This window comes from Mytilus californianus, unplaced genomic scaffold, assembly GCF_021869535.1.
Source record: "Mytilus californianus isolate M0D057914Y unplaced genomic scaffold, xbMytCali1.0.p SCAF_7, whole genome shotgun sequence".
Taxonomy (NCBI): Eukaryota; Metazoa; Mollusca; class Bivalvia; order Mytilida; family Mytilidae; genus Mytilus; species Mytilus californianus.
Window position 1 is genome coordinate 31,869,933 of NW_026262723.1, and position 22,586 is coordinate 31,892,518.

Below are 22,586 nucleotides of genomic sequence, written 5' to 3' on the forward strand. Positions count from 1 at the left end.
CCAATGCCATGTTCTGCCATGTTCATGTCATTGTCCAAAGTCGGAAACAAAGTCTGAAAAAATTTGTAAATCTTATATATAGGGATTGTTTATTTCATTTATGTAATTTGGTTGTGATGGTAGATCAGTGTTTGTAAATACCGTAAACATGCTGAACTTTAAACGAAATGACCTTTTTAGGGGGGTCTTTTCGTATATATATATATATATATTAAAAATTAAATACACAAAAAGAGTTTTAAAAGCAGCATTGTCTAGCGCTTTCATCCATCTTGGGACTTTTCAAGACTATGAACGTCATTATGAACGTCGTTATTCATAAAAGTGTTTGACGCCATGCTTAATGCTTAGTAGTTAAATGAACAATAACGTTGCGTCATACTACTTATATGTTACGAACAATGACGTTACGTCATAATACTAATGTGTTCCCCATACAGTAGGACAACCGGATGTGCCTTTTTGGCCAAAATGTGATTCGGCGGCGCTCAGTAGTCCTACGCCGAAAATTGGACTATTTTGCGTCGGCCGACGTCAACTGAAAAATGGCGCGCTTTTGTAATTTTTTTTCATTCGCTTACGGCAAAGTACCGACGGTAAATACTGTTGATTGTAAGCATATCTATAAGAGAAAAATATATGAGTTTACATATTATTTTCATTTTAGAACATTAAAATAAAAGGAAATCTTATTTTTTTATATCTGAACATAGAATTTCTGATTTTGATTTTATGCACTGTAGAATTAAATAGCGATATTAAAAATGGGTACAAAAAAATACATATCCTTCGATTTTCTAAAAATTTTTACATCCTATTCTCGCTAGTTTTTGGCATCGAAATTCGTAAAGAACAGGGGTGTTCAAGCCAGGGCAAAAATTTGTACCCATTTTAAACTACGGGTCTCAATTGTTTTTAGGTTTTTCCTTGCAAGGTCGAAAGATTTAGAAATTGGAACAGTTTCTGTTTTTAAAGTATATATTCATTCAACTGTCATGAAAAGGTGAATCCTTAGATATTTAACCCCTTTAAAAATAATAATATGTGTCCATAAATTGTAAAATTATAGATTTTTTTCGAAATTGAAGAAGGCGCCATTTTCGTCTATATTGCTATTACGTCTATTGGACTGCTATAATTATTAGATGTTTCTAAAAAAATCTCCGCCTCGATTTTTTTTATACTTTCATATCATAACCTTTTGTACATAATGTATATGTTATGAAAAAATTAGGCATTTCTATCGAGTAGAAATGGAGAACGGTGATCTTTATTTTGTATGTCCCCACTACAAGGGCGTGGTCCTCCCTTAACCTTGATTCTGAAGTGCACGATAGCTATTCTTCTCTCGAAAATAATTATCAACTAAAAACTATTGAAACATAACAGATATATTTTAAGACATCAATAAGTTTTAAGTGCTAGTTATTTTTTGAAGCAGAATTGGCGGAATCGACCCCATCCGAAGTTGTGTCAGTACATAGATCAACGTTGTCAATTTCCGGCGCCGAAAATGTCAACGTAAAATGTAATTAAAAGTTGGATTCTTCTTTTCTTTGTAGCTACTTTGTTTATCTTAATGTCAAGGAAGTCATGCGATATGTTGAATCCATATCAACGTTATACCAAAAAGGCCGAGCTTGGTAAAATAACAGCTTTATAGGCCTACATAAACATGATAAATCATATATATCTTTGACATCGTACTTCGTGTATCCATATTTATTTCGTGAATATTGTTACCGGCCGATGAGTCTTTTATGAACATCTACTCTAAATAGGTTTATAGATAAGCTATCTTTTTTCATAATTTTCCTTTCGTTATTGTTATGTGTTGTGTTTTGTTTCTTTTTAAAATAAAAAGGGGGGGGGGGGGTCTCTTTAAATCTCAATTCAGGCTGAGACTAGTAGTCTTAGATTCAGGCAAAGGCGTGTGTCATTTTTAGGGGCTCGAAATTCTTAATTTCTGCTGGACAGTGTAGGTTTTAAACTCTTCATGACTTTACTTTTTAAAAAATCCATATGAAATTTCTTAGGGCATGACTATTAATATATTTATGCATAAGGGGCATGACCATTCGCTATTCTAGGTAGGTGGTGGGAGGGGATTCCTGGTCCGTTTGCACAAGTACCTGTTCACCCTGGGTTCTTTTGCCCTTATACCCATTAGGCCTGTTATTTTATTTTATTTTGATGTCTTGTTTAATGTAAATTATTTGAATGAAGTATGTAAAAGTTAGTTGGCAATTTCGTGAATAAAACCATAACGTTGGAGGTAGTAGGATTTTTTTCTGGATAAACTATTTATTTGCATCCATTACTACACATGCTTTTATTTCGAAATATATTTCCATTTATCCTATTCATGTTATTTGGGCCTTTTATACATGTAGCTTACTATGCAGTATTGGTTCTGCTCATTGTTGAAGGCAGTCAGAGACCTATACTCAATAACCTTTTCGTCATTTGGTATCTGGTGGAGAATTGTCTCATTGGCAATTAAACCTAACTTCTTATTTTTATATTGGAATTGTTTTCGAACTGAATGGGAATTGTAGTACCTTCATGTACATGTACTTTCAAAAAAATCAATGAAATATTTCAAAGGATACAATGTAACTAACTAGCCATATGAAATATTTTTTGTATAATTTGCACCTCTTCTCCTTTCATTTGGCAGGGGCTTTGTTATATGGTTGGCTGTATCATAACTTGTGATAGGATATAGTTATGCAGTGTTGAATGCTGGTCCTGATGGCACCCCCAAATTGATAGGGATACAATAATTATATTCTTTCACTCAATCTCAACAACAAGGCAAATGTGAAGGAAATTAATCTTAGCAAACCAGATTTTATTTAATTATGTGATAAATACTCAAAAGTGAGCTTATTTGATCAAATCTAGCCTTGTGATACAATTTCTTGAAAAGTATCAAATCAAAGTTGAGTTCTTCCACATTTGGGTAAATGTCGAACTTTCCATGAATAAAGTCCAATAATTCTGGAATGACAAAACTTGAATTCGCCAAAAGCAAAAGGGAGCTTTCTTTTAATCACACTTATGCAAAATAAAAGGGAAACACTTCAGGCCAGAGGGAAGATATATTCGGTTTGTTAAAAGTATACAATAAAACATATGGAATCTTTTTAATCATGTTGATTATATAAAAGTGATATTGCTTTGATAAAAAATTTCATGAAAACAACTTAGTTAATAATCTGATTTTTTTTACTAAATATTGTTACATTTCACTTATGCACAGTTTAATGTTGATGAGTCTCACATATTAAAAATTCCTCTATTTACAACACTTTGGAGCTCATAGTCTGCTAAAGTTTCATTTATTAAATTTTGCATTATTAAATATTTAGTTCAACAAAAATGCCTGCTATTAATAATCACTTGAACCAAGTTCAACTGGGTTATCTGGTGGGGTTTTCCACTCTGTACGTGAATATATCTCTCTTTACAAATTTCATATAAATTGCTGATTCCAGGTATTAAAATTTGTATCCTCCTGTAAAATTATTCTTCTGATGTGTTGTGTACTGAAATTAAGAAAATATTTTGTTATTAAATTAAGTTTGTTAATTCAACCAAAAAGTAATGAAGAATGATAATTATAATATACTGTATTTCATTGTTATTGCCATCTATGACCCCAATATGGTCTGCTCAAGTCATTCTCTTATCTTAAAATAAAATGCTTCGCTGAGCGCAGCTGGATACGACCGCAGAGGTCCAACCCTGAACAGTTGGGGCAAAAATAGACACAATATTCGCGCTTGATACAGGTCTGAATTTGGATGGTAATTAAATATTTGACACATCTGACACCGAATAACTGTAGTCAAAGAACTAAGAATTGGTTATATGAAATTGACCCCCCCCAAACAAAAAAATTTCCCCCCCCTTTTTTTTTCTTTTGTGAAATACACTATGCTGCTGTGTTTTGCCCCCCCCCCCCTCCCCCCCAAAAAAAAAAAAAATTTACCCCCCCTTTATTTTGCAAAAAGAAATAATATTTGAAGAAATTTACTTTTTAATTTCTGAAATCTGAAATGAAAAACAATAAAATGCTTCACTGGGGCGCAGCTTGATACGACCGCAGAGGTCGAACCCTGAACAGTTGGGGCAAGTATGGACACAACATTCAAGCTTGATACAGCTCTGAATTAGGATTGTTATTAAATATTTGACACAGCATAGGTTTCTGACACAGAAAGAATGTGGTCTAAGAACTTGAATTTTTTTTATTTACCTATTATGGTCCAATGTCCAAAATCAAAATACATGGTTAGATTCAGCATATCAAAGAACCCCATATATTCAATTTTTGTTAAAATCAAACAAAGTTTAATTTTGGACCCCAACTTGGACAAACTTGAAAACTGGGCCCATAATCAAAAATCTAAACACATGTTTAGATTCAGCATATCAAAGAACCCCAAGAATTCATTTTTTGCTAAAATCAAACTAAGTTTAATTTTGGACCCTTTGGACCTTAATGTAGACCAATTTAAAAAACGGGACTTAAAATTAAAAATCTAAATACACGGTTAGATTTGGAATATCAAAGAACCCCAATGATTCAATTTTTGATGAAATCAAACAAAGTTTAATTTTGGACCCTTTTGACCTCAATATGAACCAATTTGATAGCGGGGCCCACAAATAAAAAATCTAAATTCATGGTTAGATTCAGCATATCAAAGAACCCCATATATTCAATTTTTGTTGAAATCAAAAAAAGTTTAATTTTGGACCCCAACTTGGACCAACTTGAAAACTGGGCCCATAATCAAAAATCTAAACACATGTTCAAATTCAGCATATTAAAGAACCCCAAGAATTCAATTTTTGTTAAAATCAAACTAAGTTTAATTTTGGACCCTTTGGACCTCAATGAAGACCAATTTAAAAAACGGGACCCAAATTAAAAATCTAAAAACACGGTAAGATTTGGCATATCGAAGAACCCCAATAATTCAATTTTTGATGAAATCAAACAAAGTTTAATTTTGGACCCTTTTGACCTCAATATGAACCAATTTGATAGCGGGGCCCACGAATAATAAATCTAAATACATGGTTAGATTCAGCATATCAAAGAACCTCATATATTCAATTTTTGTTGAAATCAAACAAAGTTTAATTTTGGACCCCAATTTGGACCAACTTGAAAACTGGGCCCATAATCAAAAATCTAAATACATGTTTAGATTCAGCATATCAAAGAACCCCATATATTCAATTTTTGTTGAAATCAAACAAAGTTTAAATACTGGACCCTATCTTGGACCAACTTGAAAACTGGGCCCATAATCAAAAATCTAAACACATGTTTAGATTCAGCATATCAAAGAACCCCAAGAATTCAATTTTTGTTGAAATCAAACTAAGTTTAATTTTGGACCCTTTGGACCTTAATGTAGACCAATTTGAAAACTGGACCCAAAATTAAAAATCTAAATACACTGTTAGATTCGGCATAACAAATAAATAAATGTGATCAAAGATTTTACAAATCTAATGCGCCATACTGTGCAATTAAAGATTACTTCTTGAAATTTTTCAATATTTGAAATTTGAAATAAAAATAATATTTGAAGAATAATTCTTTTTAATTTCTGAAATCTGAAATGAGAAAAAATTGACCCCCCCACAATTTCTTTTTACCCCCCCCCCCCCTTTTTTCCCCCAAAAAATTCTTTCCCTCAAGATATGGTCATAATCTCAATTCAAATTTCCAATGGAGTTGGCAACCATAATTACCCATTTAAATTTACCATAGTGCTAACTTAATCTATTTTATACTAATTAAAAATATAGTGTCAAATCTTTCATATGGATTTTTTTGTAAAAAAAAAAGATGCAACATTTGCAGATATTTTTACTGGTCTTCCTTTATAAATATGCATTTCTTTAAACATAATTTAAAAGCAGTGTAAGGGAAGTAACCAAAACGTTGTATTTGGATTACCTCCCTTTCACTGTTTTAAATTATCTTTAATGTTCATTAACCATTACTTTATACATAATTTAAAAGCAGTGTAAGGGAGATAATTTCAATGATGTATTTGATTTATCTCCCTTACACTGCTTTAAATTATGTTTTGTACTAAAGTATTTGTCCATTAACCAGGACAACCTTGTTTTTCCCCCTTTTTTGCCCCTAATTCCTAAACAGTTTGAGCCATAACCCCCCAAAGCAAATCCTAACCATCCCTTTGTGGTATGGAAACTTGTAGTATAATTTCAGAGAGATCCATACACTGTTCCACAGTTATTGTCTGGAAACTAGAAAATGCTTATATTTGGCCCCTTTTTGGCCCCTAATTCCTTAACTGTTGGTACCATAACCCCCAAAATCAATCCCAACCTTCCTTTTGTGGTATTTAACCTTATGGTCAAATTTCAAAAAGATCCATTCACTTAAACTAAAGTTAGAGTGCGAAAACCAATGTGTCTTCGGATGACGACAACGACGCCAACGTCATACCAATATACGACCACAAAATTTTTTTGCGGTCGTATAAAAATTGCCCCCACAACTTCTTTTTTACCCCCTCCCCCTAACTTCCCCCCCCCCCTCTTTTCCAAAAAAATTCCTTCCCTCAAGATATGGTCATAATCTCAATTCAAATTTCCAATGGAGTTTGCAACCATAATTACCTATTTAAATACATCATCAAAGTCTTAATATAGAACCCCCCCCCCCAAATATTTTGAACCCCCTTATTATTAATCACCCCCAAACTCAATCACTGCAGCTTTCCCTTTGTGGTATGGTACCTTGCAGTACAATTTCAGAGAGATCCATACACTTGAACACAAGTTATTGTCTGGAAACTAGAAAAATGCTTGTTTTTTTGCCCCAAATTCCTTAACATTACGGGCAATTACCCCCAAACTCAACCCCAGCTTTCCCTTTGTGATATGGAACCTTGCAGTACAATTTCAGAGAGATCCATACACTTATACACAAGTTATTGTCCTGAAACTAGAAAAATGCTTGTTTTTTGCCCCTTTTTGGCCCTAATTCCTAAAATTTTGAGGCAATTACCCCCAAAATCCATCCCAGCCTTTCCTTTGTGATATGGTACTTTGCAGTACAATTTCAGAGAGATCCATACACTTGAACACAAGTTATTGTCTGGAAACTAGAAAAATGCTTATTTTTGGCCCCTTATTCCTAAACGTTTTGGGCAATTACCCCCAAACTCAATTCCAGATTTCCCTTTGTGATATGGAACCTTGTAGTACAATTTCAGAAAGATCCATACACTTACACACAAGTTATTGTCACGAGACTAGAAAAATGCTTGTTTTTTTCCCCTTTTTTGGCCCCTAATTCCTAAAATTTTGAGGCAATTACCCCCAAAATGAATCCCAGCATTCCCTTTGTGATATGGAACATTGTGGTACAATGTCAGAGAGATCCATACACTAACACACAATTTATTGTCTGGAAGTTACAAAAATGCTTATTTTCGGCCCCTAATTCCTTAACTGTTGGTACCATTACCCCCAAAATCAATCCCTACCTTCCTTTTGTGGTATTGAACCTTATGGTAAAATTTCATAGAGATCCATTCACTTAAACCAAAGTTATTGTGCGAAAACCAATGTGTCTTTGGACGACGACAACGTCATACCAATATACGACCGCAAAATTTTTTTGCTGTCATATAAAAATGGTCAAATTTATTAAAACGCTTCATCAGGGATTATCAGGATATGATGCACATCATGTAAGAGTTACTTCCCTTATATTCTTGTTGATCATATAAATTAATTTTAAATTACCGTACCCTTCATTCTTGAAATAAGGTTTTAAATCCAAATGAAACAATATTGACATTTATACAGCATAGATAATATAATAAAATCTTTAAACTATCAAAAGTATACAATTTGGCCTTAAAAGTCTGTGTAGGATTACTTGACCTATATGTAACATAAAATATTGTCCCCCATGAAATATTGTCCATCGGACAAAATTCCATATAAAATATTGTCCGCGGACACTATTTCATAATGAAATACTGTCTAGGACAATATTTCATTATGAAATAGTGTCCCTGTCCATGGATTTTTGTCACCCCTATTTAGACAATATTTCACTATGAAATTCTGCCCATGACAATATTTCCCTATAAAAAAATGTCCGCGGACAATATTTTATATAGAATTTTGTCTGACAGACAATATTCTATGGAGGACAATATGTTCACAATGAAATACTGTCCATGAAAACATTTCTCAATCAAATTATTATAAAATTAAAAACATTACACAGGCATGCACTATGCTCATTTTTAAATTTATGTAACTGAAATTATTTTGTAAAGCAAGTACAGTACATGTTACTCATTCAAGTTTATCTTCATGAATTACAAGGTTTTTTTGTAACATCATTTGTTTTCTTGTCAAAACATTTGGAATAAATTTCATTATTTTGTAAACAAAATGAATTAGCCTTTCTTCTGATTTATTTAGTACAATGAATGTAGTATATTCTGATTTTCAGAAATTCCTTCCGGTACAACTTTATGACTGAGATATTAGAAAAGTATTTTGTAGTCCTTTAATACCATCCATGATAAGCAAAAATAGTTTACTGTTAATATATCAATACCTGTATCTATTTATTAAATTGTGTTTATTTGTTATTATCAATCAAATAAACCACTTTTATAATGATATCATTATCCAACATGATATATGTTGATAACCTCCCCTTCATGAGACAATATTTCATGACAATCTGTCTATGAAATATTGTCTCAATACAACAAATATTACCTCCCTTTATCAGGACAACATTTCATAGTATGCATCTGTATATGCATCTGTATATGTCTGACTGTTAAATGCAGAATATTTTCAGTCTGTTTCGTTATGAAAATAGTTTGAATACCATGTACATGATGTATATTATGTTTTGTTTCATATTTTGGGGATTGAAATCATAGCACATTGTAAATAACCTGCTTTTGTAATTACCCTAAACAGACACTTTTGGATTACTCACCCCTAATAAGTAATATATTGTAGTCCTATTGTTTTCTATTAACAAAAATAATTTTGCTTTCAACATCACTCCATTAAAATGTGTGGTTGCAATCACATAGATATTCCATTTGATTACTGTTGTACAAGTATTTTTGTTTGTATATAAAAGTCCTCTGTTTTGAATTTTTGATCCATAGTGAACATCTTTCTCCATCCTGGAAATATAAAGCAAATGTACATACAATTACTAAATGTATAAAACTAAATTATTCAAAGCAAAATTAAACTTTGCATTGTTATGAACACATGAATACAAATTTGCCAAATAAATTACCAAGAAAATACATATATTTATTAAGTATTATAAATAATTATGCCACCAGCATTTTTGCTCCATACATAAAAGTTACAGGCAAAGTAAACATTTCAAAGTATTGAAAAATAATTTTTAGGTTTAACATGGAGCAAATTCATGTTATACCAAACCTTTTGATAATATTTTTATATTTAATATTGGACATAAACATCATAACATGTCCATTGTACAATGCATACAGAAATTTTATACATTTTGGGGTCACTCACAACCCAGTTTTTTTCAAATCCTGGAACCACCACTGTCGAGACCGTATTGACAACTTGAATTTGATAATATTAATGAAGTTTGAGAAAGTAATATTGTCAATGGATTTTCATTTCTAATAAATTTGATTGTATATATGTAACACTCCCAAACGTGTCCTTCTCCCCAAACGTGTCCGATTCCCCCAAACGTGTCTATTCCCCCCAAACGTGTCCTTCAAATCATAAATCGCCCAAACGTGTCCGATTTCACATCCCCAAACGTGTCCGATAATTGTTATTCGCCAAAACGTGTCCAGATAAAAACGCCACAACGTCTCAAAACTCTTAACGCCAATATAACTCCGTGAAGTCAAAAACGTTTACGGCAATTATATACGATAAAAGACGTCGAGTTCGGTTGAATTCTTAAAAAATCAAAGTAGCTACCCAAAGAAATCTGGAGGAAAGTTTAGTAATCCGTATCGATAAATGTCCAAGACAAGCTACACTGTGCACAGTCATTTCTGCTTTCATATAAATAGACATCAGGTTAAAAAAGAATCCCACAATAAAAAGTTATTTTTTACTTGCAGCGGAATTAATAATTTTTTATATAAAGTTCAGATAATTTTAATTTCACAATTAAAAATTTAATACATTTCATCTTGTAAATTTTGTTGATGGGAGTTTTTAACGACCTTGACTGGCTATACAGCCATCGCACGGTCCGTAAATTTTCACGGTGCTTCACTGTTAATAAAGTGTTAATTTATTAGCATTAATTTGTTCAACGCAAGTTATTTTTCATTAAGCATAATTGCAAGCTAAATTTGCAACACATAATTAACTATTGAATGTTGATTGCTTAATGTCCAGTGGCAAATATGTCAGGCGTAATTAGAAAAAAAACATAAACATTCAAGAGTCTATCCTAAATTGAAGTAAAATTATATGGCTTTCCAAATACCGTTTCGATTCCTAACATCACTGAAGAGACATTAATTGTCGAAATCCGGATATGGTGTACAAAAACCTTTGCACCTTTTGTTTGCGGTATACCATCTTTTCCGCAAGTTTATTGTTTTCTGTTTAGTATTAAATTTATATTTAAGATCCATTTATTACATCGGTGATCCGTTTATTTGGCAATCGCCAATAGCAGTCAGCAGGGTTTAAGGACATTTGTTGTTCGACCTGTTAGTCAAATGCGTTTTGTTAAAATATACTTTTTCACTTTTTTGGTCTTTTGGAAAATGTTGTTTGTGCTGTATTTAGACCCCTCTTATATATATATATATATATATAAAAGTCTAAATTGAAAACAACGTTCAAACCTATGATTGCGTTTGATAAAAACCGCAATTTTTATACGTGTGCATGTAAAACAAATTTCTTGGTAGAGGGGTCTAAATACAGCACAAACAACAATTTCCAAAAGACCAAAAAAAGTGAAAAAGTCTATTTTAACAAAACGCATTTGACTAACAGGTCGAACAACTGATGTTCTTAAACCCTGCTGACTGCCATTGGCGATTGCCAAATAAATTGATCACCAGATCTAACGAAGTGGATCTTTAATATTAATTTAATACCAAACAGAAAACAATAAACTTGTGGAAAAGATGGTATACCACAAACATGAGGTGCATATAAACAAGTCTAAATTGAAAACAACGTTCAAACCTATGATTGCGTTGGATAAAAACCGCAATTTTTATACGTGTGCATGCAAAACAAATATATAAAGATATACACAAACGTGCTGCCGGTATGGTTTCTACTATAGGTTACCGTAAGTACTGCCTTATACATGGATAAAAAAATAAGGGAGCAAATGGACAAGAACTTAAGCAGGCCGTTGGTTTTTTCGTTAATTTGCGTTCCTCGTTTTGTCATGCCTTGGCATTTCACACACACATATATATATATATATATAAAGTAGATAACTATACGGCAGTGGGTTTTGCTCATTGTTGAAGGCGGTGAACTTTAATTGCTTACATTCATTTCATCTGGTGGATAGTTATCTGTTGTCACAGTTCATGCAATCATACAGCATCACATTGAACACTGATTTGTACAGGAGAAAGGTCTATCCCGCCATTTAAAACGTCTTTGTATGACGTCATCGTAGCTTTTGAAAAAAAAAATGAAACGTGGATTAGTGGTAGCGCTTTCTCTATCGATAACTGGATTGCTTTTGACAGGCATGTCCTTACTAGTTATTTCATTATGTGTGTGGTACAAAGACAACCATGATCAAGATAACATTGCTGTTTCTGTTATATTTATATCACTTGGGATTTTCCAAGCATTCTTTCTGTGGTTCTTTATTCGACACAAGAAAGGGTGCGTCCAAACGACAACTACGAGTACGACGAAAAGAAATTCCTTGGAAGTAGTGACAATAGAAAATTTGGTAGACCAAGATGAGAATGGCATTACGTTTGACGAAAAACCAGGAGATTTGTAAGTTAAATATGGTAACTGTAAAGAGGGAAAACAAGGGTTTACATGACTTTGCAAACACGTACGAGGGTCCGTATAGATAATAAAATATTAAGAATAGAGAAATTTATAATTGTTTAACAATAAGGATTAGGAAATATAGGGGTGTTAAAAATTAAAAGAATAGAGAATAATTGCCCAAACATAGAAATTTGCCCTTATTCTGTAAGACTGTTAAAGTAAGGATCTTATATGATCCTCTATGGATTAAAAAATGACAAAGAAGATAAGAAAAGAAATGTAAATGGGATTTGAAAAAACCTTAATATCTAAATTCTAAGTTAAGATCAGGTATAAAAGATTGAAATTGAAATTCCCGCCACTATTTACTTATAAAGGTAGATAATTTTATGTATTCGTAGGTCAATATTTAGAATGTTGACAAAAGTATTTTTTCGTATTTGTATGATAAAAAGAACTCAACAATTATTGTCTTTGACTTCAGCGAGACACATAACAGGTAATTTTTTAATATTCATTAAACTATTTGTGTAAGCGAGGTCATGAAAATAGCCGATGTGCATCCCATGTGAGACTCGATCCGTTCTTTCACAGACAAGGCTGTGATCTAGCTAGCAAATTTTATTCAAACCTTTTTATTCCCCTGGCCCGCAACTGAAAGTTTCGGGGCATATGGTTTTACCCCTGTCCGTCCCATTATGGAGGGGCCTGATGGGTTATTTTCGTTCTTCGTGAACGGCGCATTTTCGCTATCGTGATCCGTTTTTTCTACAGATTTATTTTTTTTAAGATTTTTGTGATCCGTGATCATGGAAATTTATTTGCTGTGAATCGTGATTGACAAAAAAATCAACTCGTGAATCGTGATGAGACCCCCCTCCCCCCTCATCAGGCCCCTCATTATGGGTATATAGCTATTTCAGATAACTCCTAATGTTTGAATACTAGGAAGTTTTTCACTTTGCTGGCTGTTTGTACATATATTGAAGGTGTGCATGTGGTCAGGGTTTTGATTTTTATTGATATCTGCTCTCAAGAGACCAACCGTAACAACCAGACAATATCACAGAGACAGGTTGTCCAGAGTCAGCACTACAACGGATGCCTATAAATACAGCTTCATCTCTTGAACAATTGTTGACTGGAACCAACTACCTGAAAGTGCCATCCAAGCCCCACAACCGACGCCTTCCGGGTCTGTGTGTGGGAGTTCCTGACGTAACTATGGATACCTGATTTTAACCCTGTACAATTGTTGCAAACATCAAGTAATTTTAATTAGTTCCTGTATATACACGATAGTTTTTGTTTATTTTTAACTTGGCGTGTACTGGTTGACACACGCGCACAGTATATCTACGTTATGGAAAAAAAGTAAAATCACAAAAATGATGAACTCCGAGGAAAATTCAAAAAGGAAAGTCCCTAATCAAATGGAATTCAAACGCTAAATAACATCAAACGAATGGATAACAACTGTCATATTCCTGACTTGGTACAGGCATTTTCTTATGTACAAAATGGTGGATTGAACCTGGTTTTATAGCTAGCTAAACCTCTCACTTGTATGAAAAAAATAATGAACTCCGAGGAAAATTCAAAAAGGAAAGTCCCTAATCAAATGGCAAAATCAAAAGCTCAAATACATCAAACGAATGGATAACACCTGTCATATTCCTGACTTGGTACAGGTTGAATGCTAGGAAGTTTTCACTTTGCTGGCTGTTTGTACATATTGAAGGTGTGCATGTGGTCATGGTTTTGATTTTTATTAATATTTGCTCTTGTGGGAGATAGTTGAACTTTGTCATTTTTAGAGTATTTACTTGCATAAGAGGTGCATAGCTATTCCAGATAACTCATCCTACAGTTTGAATGCTAGGAAGTTTTCACTTTGCTGGCTGCATGTTTATACATATATTGAAGGTGTGAATCACTGCATGTGGTCAGGGTTTTGATTTTTATTAATATTTGATGTTTTGGGAGATAGTTGAACTTTGTCATTTTTGAAGTATATACTTGCATACTTGCATACTTGCATAAGAGGTACATAGCGTTTCCAGATAACTCCTCCTACAGTGAACCATAGACTTTTGTGCTCCCATGCCACCGTCAACTTTGTGTATTTTAGAATAACACTGCATCTGCGTGGGCATCATTTGTGTATCCCAGACACAATAATATCTCAAAGAAAGTACCATATTGACTTTGTTATAAAACAGTTACTTCGGAGTGGAGTGCAGGGGCATCACTTTTCTAGTTTCAATCATAAATCTAACTTTTGATTTCTAAAATTATGAGCCCACACCCCACACCCCACCACCCACCAAACCATTAAGGGAAACGCTTAGAAGGATCCCTTTCCCCAAATCAACCACCCTACCAACCAAAAGAATGTTCAATTACATACGCTTATCCGAAATTGACGTACAATTGTTACGGAATTTGTTCTTAAAATCTTATATTAACAGCAATAATTATCTTTTTCTAGATGTGATATTCCGGTTTCACACAGTTAAAAAAACAGTGATTTACCTTATCGAAAATAAGATCTGTGAACAGTATTTACAGACCTTATTTTCGGTAACGATCAAATATTAAGGAAACACAATTTGGAGCTTTCTGTGTCTAACACTAATTTTATAACAGACTTTTTACTCAATATTCAATTAAAATTTCCGAGAAATTAAATCCCTTGATTCAGAATCAAACTGCAACTTTATTAAAATCTTTTGTTTTTATTGTAATTGCGACCCATAGCTTAAAAAAAATCTACATGTAAATTTATATCTGTTGATGAACTAGTTATTGTACAGCTTTGTTTTCTTTACATGTATTTCAGACGACAGCCTGAGTCGATGGGAATACTGGAATCAGAGGTATAAGGAACATAACGAGGCATTTGATTGGTTGACAGATCCTTTTTTGACAGTTCAGTCGGTTTTTCCATATTTAGAAGAAAATAAAAGTAAAGGCATTATAAATTTACTGGACTTGGGTACCGGAACATCACGATTTCCATCTGAATTATCTAAACATTTTAAAGACAATTTTAATTTATTTTGTTTCGATTATGTGAACGAATGCCTACAATTTCAGCGATCTTCCATATTTCGATCAGACTTTCGGGATGCCTCTAATCCTTTAGAAAGAATCATGTTTGTTTGTGGTGATGCAGAAAGTCTCCCATTTAAAGCAGACACGATGAACATAATTTTCGATAAAGGAACAACAGACTCTTTACTAAAAGACAAAATAAAAGGAAAAGAAAGAACACATTCAGTGCTGTCTGAAGCATTTAGAGTGTTATGTCCGAACGGGAAGCTGTTACAATTTACAGACGAGGACCCGGATGTAAGGATTCCTTTCCTGGAGGAATCTTGTAAGAACTGTGATATTTCAATTAGTTACAAAATTTTAAACAATGAAAGTATTGAATATTTTATGTATACTGTAGTGAAAAAATAAATATAATTCGACCTTAATTTACCAACATTATACTATAGCCTTAATGAAATAGAATGAATGTAGAGTAAACGCTTGTCTCCCTCTATCCATACAGCTCTATGTTTTAAAAAATTAAAGTAGATGACCTGGATTCATTTCTTGTAAAAAGATGTATTATGCTCTGTAGTTTCCTTTTGTCATATGACTTTTGTCCTTGACCTCATTTTATGGTCCAAGAACTACTGTTTGTTTAGCAATTTTTGGCAGCGTAATGAGTACAACCATTTTTGGTAAATATAGAGTCATATTAAGGTTTACATTTCACCATGACAGGGTTCACATGACCTTGACATCATGTCATGGATCAGTGATCAACGTTAAGTTTTCTTGATTGGATTCGTTTTTAAAATGCTAGCCTACATTGTACAAGTATTAGATACAATACAAAGGTAACAAAGAAACAGGAGAAACAGGCCGGTAACAACCGTTGCCGGATAGTTTTTCTGCACGAGTAGTCAGGTGAAGGTCCGAGGCGATAGCCGAGGACCTTGACCTGACTACAAGTGCAGAAAAACTATACGGCAGTTTGTTTCCGGCCTGTTTTTTGTTACCTTTGTTTTGTATCTGACTTGTACGACGTTACAAGAAAGAAGTAGTACATTTTGCATTTAGAAGAGGTAGCAAAATTAAACAGATTAGAAACTTAAATGACCATATACAAGTTAATGTAAGTTACAGTTTAAACAAACTTTTTTTTTCACTTTCATTCAGCCGAGAGTTTTTTTTCTCAAGAAATTCAAAAATCTAATAATTTTATAAAAAAAGAACCATATCAAGTAAAAGATGAATGTCGTACACATTTTAGACTTTTTAAAATGCAACTTCGCAAGTAAGTAATGTATGAAAAAGATTTAAGAGGTAAGCAAGCTAACATTTGATTTTTATTTGGGGAAAAACGGAAAGGGGGGGGGGGGGTTTAAACATTTAAAATAACAGGCTTGATCCTTTTTCGTTGAAAAAATGCAGGATGTGCCATTCCATTCCCCATTCCCCCTTAAAAAAATAATAACAATCGTAAAATCGTCCGTTTGCTTCCAAATATATGAATTCAATATATATGATTTCAATAACAATATAAATGTATAAAAAGAACGAATTTCTTATTTCATTAGTGAATGAAATGTTATGAAAAAATAGATTTTGGCTTGTTATTAGATATATATAGGCATATATTTTGTTTTTTTTTAAATGTTCATGCGTGTAGGTCTCTAATAGTATTGATCAGGATTAAACACGTGTCACAATATGATCCAATCGCAGCTTACCGTCCAAAATTGGTGACATAAGTTGAAAGATTTTCTTCAAGATTTGCTGCCTATTTGAACATGTATTACACGGACACTTTTTATTTATAGGATCAATCGTGCATTGGTAAGTTGATAGGAATTTTATCTTTTGATTAGATTTGATTTTGTTATATATATTTCCTGTCTTTTATATTGAAATATAAACGTCGGTACCAGCATTTCTTTACTTTCAGCATTGTCCAGAATACTATTCATGTCCATATTTTGAAAAAATACATTTACGGACCGACCATTTATCTTTAAAAGGGGGTATGGTTTTTTTTCTGAGTAAGAAAATTATTTACTTTTTCAACGCTATCACCAAATATTTTTTTCGAAATTAGCACTATAACATACTGATTTCGGAAAATCAGGAATCAGAACATTATTTTGTCATCTGCTTGACCACACTATATTTTTTCTCATAAAATTGGGGATCAGAATATTTTTTTTTTGGTAAAAAAAAACATAACCCCCCCCCCCCCTTTTGAAGTTAAATGGTCAATTCCGTAGTGTACTGATATGAATAGTAAGATACTGGAATTGTTTGAAAAAAATATAGTTATTTGATGCCAACGTAAATATTTTAATAAGAAAGACAGGAAATATGTCGGTGAAACAAAAAGTTCAAATCTAATTGAAATTTAAAGTGCCCATGAACTCACTGATCATGCACGAGTGATTCTATTCATAAAAAGTGTCCGTGTAACAACTAAAACGTGTCCGTGTATCATCTTTAAAGTGTCCGTGTAACACCCGTTAATGTACTGTTTTTCTATAGCTCTGCTGGGGGCAAAGTCGTACAAGTTTGAGGTTTCTATAAAACTGTGGACTGCTTCGCTCTATATCCTAATTTAAGGTAATATGTGTGCATGTGGTCATTGATAAAGTATTGGAAATGTGGTATATTTTGATATTGATTGATATAAAATGGATGTCTTAGACTTGGAATATCAATTTTTGTATATATATATATTTAGATGAACTTTTCTGAAATTTTAAACTGACTGTTCAGTATTTAATTGTCAATGTGTTTTTGTGGAGTGTGGTTTTCTAGTTCTTTCAGCTGGTCATTGACTTGCGATTTTGATTGCTAGTTCTGTAATTATAATTTTTTTAGATATATGAATGTTAAGGTATGTTGATTAAGAGTAACATGATTTCGAGTGATGAAGACAATAACAATAATTGTAAATAGCAATGAATATTTAGTTTCTACTTTAAGAGTGTGTGTTAAGGTTCATCATAACAAATGGACAAAAATGGCTGTATTTATACCTCAAAAACTACTCTGTGTACAGACTTACCTGTCCAATTTGTAAAGTTTTAAGGTCTGGCATCCACTAGATATATAAAAGTTAAATGCATTTTTTGTTTCAGAAAGATATAATCACTTTTGGATTTTGATGGGCATTTTTTTTCCTTTCTGCAGAAGGTGTAAAAATAAACAAACACCTGAATTGCTTTGATACTGTCCACTCAGTTAAACCCTTTAACTCACCTATAGATGTTTAGAATATAGCAAAGTACTCTCGACCAATGAAATTGCAGAATTGGATGCCTCTTAATTGTGAAGAATGAATGTAAATCATGTTCTTAGTAAGGGATTATCCTATTATTTGGGTCTATTTACAGTTCAAAACAAAGAGTTTCTATAAATGAGTTACAACTGCCCCGAAGCACATTTATCAGATTGAAAGGATTTTATATCACACAGTGATTGAAACTGACTAAAAGTTGAATTGTGAAACAAACAAAAATCTCAAAATATGTTGAAGTTTACTGGTGCAGTAAAATTGGTACCGTCAATGTTATTATGAAAATATTATTAACTTCAAATTACTATAAAATTAAACAATACCAAATCAATGCAAAACAAAAAGAAAAAAATCTTTCAGAAAAAAATGATCTAAATCTTTAGCTTTCCAAAACTTTGATTACTTGATCAGCGGTTGGGGAGAATAGTTATTTCCAATACATGTATTCCGATAAAAAAAAAAACAGGAATTTAATTTTGAACATATTAAAAACTTTTAAGGGCATTATTTTTGAACATATCCCTGACATAATGAAACAGTATTTGATGTAAAAAGCCGGACCAAATTATTGGCTGTGAAATAAAATTTAGTTGTAACTCAAATGTATTAATTGATTTAAACTGTAAATAAAAAAAGGATAATTCTTCACTAAAATGTTACATGATTTACATTCATACTCACAATCAGGAAACATACAATTCCTACCTTTTCTTTCTACTGTTGTGTCACCTAATATCTATAACGCATTATAAAAAAAAATTTCCCAAATGATAAGAAAGTCCTCACATCACTAAAACTAATCCATAAATGACATGCCGAAAAAGGAAGTCATGCATCAATTATAAACATTGCACTGACAATGAAACTAATTCTTGAATAGATCGTTTGAGCCTTGAGCACTTTACAATATTCTAAGTTTGTAAGAGAATGATAATCCCTTACTTCATGATAAGTACTCGCTAACGCTCGTACTTATTCATGAAGAAAGGGATTATCATTCTCTTACATATACGTAGATACCTATTGTCTATCTATTGTCCATGTCAATCAAGGACAATCAATACAATACAATAAAGTTGTTACCTGAGAAGGAGCATCTCAAAGTTTTATCCCAACTTAGTTTATTTTTACACCTTCTGCAGAAACGAAAAAAAAAATGGCCATCAAAATCCAAAAAAGATTTTATCTTTCTGAAACACAAAATGCATTTAACTTTTATATATCTAGTGGATGCCAGGCATTAAAACTTTTCCAACTGGACAGGTAAGTCTGTACTCAGAGTAGTTTTTGAGGTAGAAATACAGCCATTTTTGTCCATTTGTTATGATGAACCTTAAACACCCATGCTTTTTAAATTTTGTTCACTTTACTTGTTGAAAATTAAAATATTTACAAATAGACACGACTCTGGATGTGTGCCTAGATTGGCAGAAGTTATAAAATACAGATAATGCATTTTTGTTAACATTATATATATAGAATAAAATTGAGAATGGAAATGGGGAATGTGTCAAAGAGACAACAACCCGACCATAAACAGACAAGAGCAGAAGTTCACTAACAGGTCTTCAATGCAGCAAGAAATTCCCGCACCCGGAGGCGTCCTTCAGCTGGCCCCTAAACAAATATATATACTAGTTCAGTGATAATGAACGCCATACTAAACTCCAAATTGTACACAAGAAACTAAAATTAAAAATAATACAAGACTAACAAAGGCTAGAGGCTCCTGACTTGGGACAGGCGCAAAACATTGTTTAGCAAAACAAATCGTGCATATTGCAGATTAAAAAAAGCAAATAAACACGTATTAATAATTGATATTTCAATATTGAATTTCAGTGTGCAATATATGCATAAAAAACGGACATGAATTAATGACAGCTGATCGAAACTGAAATACACATAGTTAATTTTCCGGCATTTGATGTCTTATCCTGAGACGAAAAAAATCTGTAATTCTTTATCCCATTTAAGCCAATAGCTGTTGCTGTATCTCAGCCGCATCATAAAGCAACCAATCAGAATATATATGTAGGACTCTGAACCAATTAAGATGGTACTCCGAACCGCGATGGTCACGCTGAAGTGCGATGGTGGCATTGTGACGCTATCTTCTTGATAGCTACGCCGAAGTGCGATGGTGGTTACGGTGAAGTGCGATGGTCTACACAAAACTACATGCTTTTCATGTCGATGTAGTCAACTAGTATGTTTAAAGCAGTTTTCCAGGTTTTTAAGTTTGATAAAAGGCTTATAAACTTTAAATACTACGAGAAACGGGGAGGATTGGTAGATACGCGAAAGGTAACCTTCTGTAGCGATTTTTTTTTCGAAATCTACGAAAGGTTCCTTTTTGCCTTTTTACGTCCGACGGAGCGTGACATTCACTAAATACATACCGGTCCGCAGACAGACTCTCCATACTATAATATTACGGTAAACAAATGAACTCAGAAGAGGAACAAAGTAAAGATAAAATATTAATGCAGAATTATGTCCACACGTAGAAATTCAAAGAGGACGATCTCTCATTTAGTATGCAACTGTAATTAAGGACAGACATAGACAATAATGAATGTAAGTTTAGCTTATTTTCGTGGTTCTTTGGACAACATGTAGTTTTCATGATTAGGTCTGTTTCTCAAGTACCATCGTAAATAAGTCAACAGTTTTTGATATACGGAATGCTTGTAAAGTGAACATTATAAGAATAAGGAGACGTAGTATGAGTGCCAATAAGACGACTATCCACCAAAGTTCAAATGAAGTGGGTGTCCGTCTTACAAGGTTCATCTATCCTTGACCTCGATCATTTGCATGGATAATTTATAATGACCTTTATAAATAAAATTCAAATGCATTTTATGTTTAAGAAGATTAAAAAGACTTAACAATGAGACAGCTTGAAAATTAATGTATCCACGAGAGTTCAAATGACGTGGATGTAATTAATTAAGTAGCCGTTCGACCTTCCACAATGAACAAAACTCGATCATACCATACATGAATGGTCCACTTATAAGGACCTACATTACATACCCGTCTATTTAGACTATAACAGAAGAGCATGATTTCCTCTCCACAATTACCACTGTATTGTGTATACGAGCCGGGATTGGATCCTGGGACCCCTAGCTCATTAGCCACTCGTATAACAACTTAGCTAAAGGTGCAGCTAATAGAGGCATGCATGTTTTGGACGATGATGTAAACCAATACTCAGCTCAATTCAAGATTTTTTGAAAATAAAATGGATATGCACTAAAATCCTCACAGACCGTTAAAAAGGATGTCATGTAACGGACCAACAGAATATTTTTGTTTTAATACTTTACAGAGGTGAATTTCGTTACTTGATATCATAATATTTCTTAACAGTCATACGAGGAACCATGATTTAATTCAAGTTCATGTAACATGTATGAATTTAATGAACCTAGTATCACTATGTAAGACATGATAATTTGGCAAAGTTAATCAACTCCAAACCACGTGATTACGAGATTTGAAGCGATCGATATTTCTCATTGGAAGACAAATTGATATTAAAACTGTGTATACTGTCGCCGTAAACAGGAACTGTTAAATAAGCAATTCGTACGTATAATTATTTCTTCAATATAAATACGTCAAGTTCATACTTAAATACACTTTAAAAGAAAAAGTAGAACGACACGTATTTGTTTTGATATTTAGTTTCACTTTCGTTTTCACAAGTTTTCTGTTTTAATATATATGGCCCAATTTTATGTTGTGTAATCTTTCTGTGGTGAGTTGATGGTCGCAAATATCCGTTTAATCAAACTTCTTTTTCAACTCAATATGAATTCGATCATCAATTCACTCATTGAAATCCATCATTATTCAAATACAATTAATACTGCTATCTCCTTTATTTACATCAATTAAACAACAATCTGAACAGTGTTAAAACTCCAAAACATCTCAATTTAGATCAACATATATACATTCCTTAACAATACTAAATTAGATAAATGTGAATTAAATGATACATTGGGTTTACGACAATGGCATTAATCCAATGACAAAAATAACCAAAACGGCAATAGGAACTTGGGAACATGACAATTTTTTTAGCCCCTCCCCTTTTTTTTTTTCTAAAATTCATATTTTTGTCTCGCCTTGACGGAGTCAAAACGCAAGACATAGGTATGCTGTTTCCGGCGTCGGCGGCGGC

At 32.9% G+C, this 22,586-nt stretch overlaps 2 protein-coding genes across 7 annotated transcripts in view; one reads left to right on the forward strand and one right to left on the reverse strand.

Annotated features, from left to right (window-relative positions):
* Window positions 1–19,186, reverse strand: part of LOC127709174 (uncharacterized) — a 243,365-nt gene extending 224,179 nt beyond the window's left edge. Inside the window, exon 1 of the mRNA XM_052214541.1 lies at window positions 19,172–19,186. The gene's annotated coding sequence lies outside the window, so the exon portion shown is untranslated. The remainder of the gene's footprint in view (window positions 1–19,171) is intronic.
* Window positions 19,187–21,882: 2,696 nt separating this feature from the next.
* Window positions 21,883–22,586, forward strand: part of LOC127709947 (antiviral innate immune response receptor RIG-I-like) — a 186,690-nt gene continuing 185,986 nt past the window's right edge. For all 6 annotated transcript variants that reach the window (XR_007985868.1, XM_052215648.1, XM_052215649.1 and 3 more), the window contains exon 1: window positions 21,883–21,985. The gene's annotated coding sequence lies outside the window, so the exon portion shown is untranslated. The remainder of the gene's footprint in view (window positions 21,986–22,586) is intronic.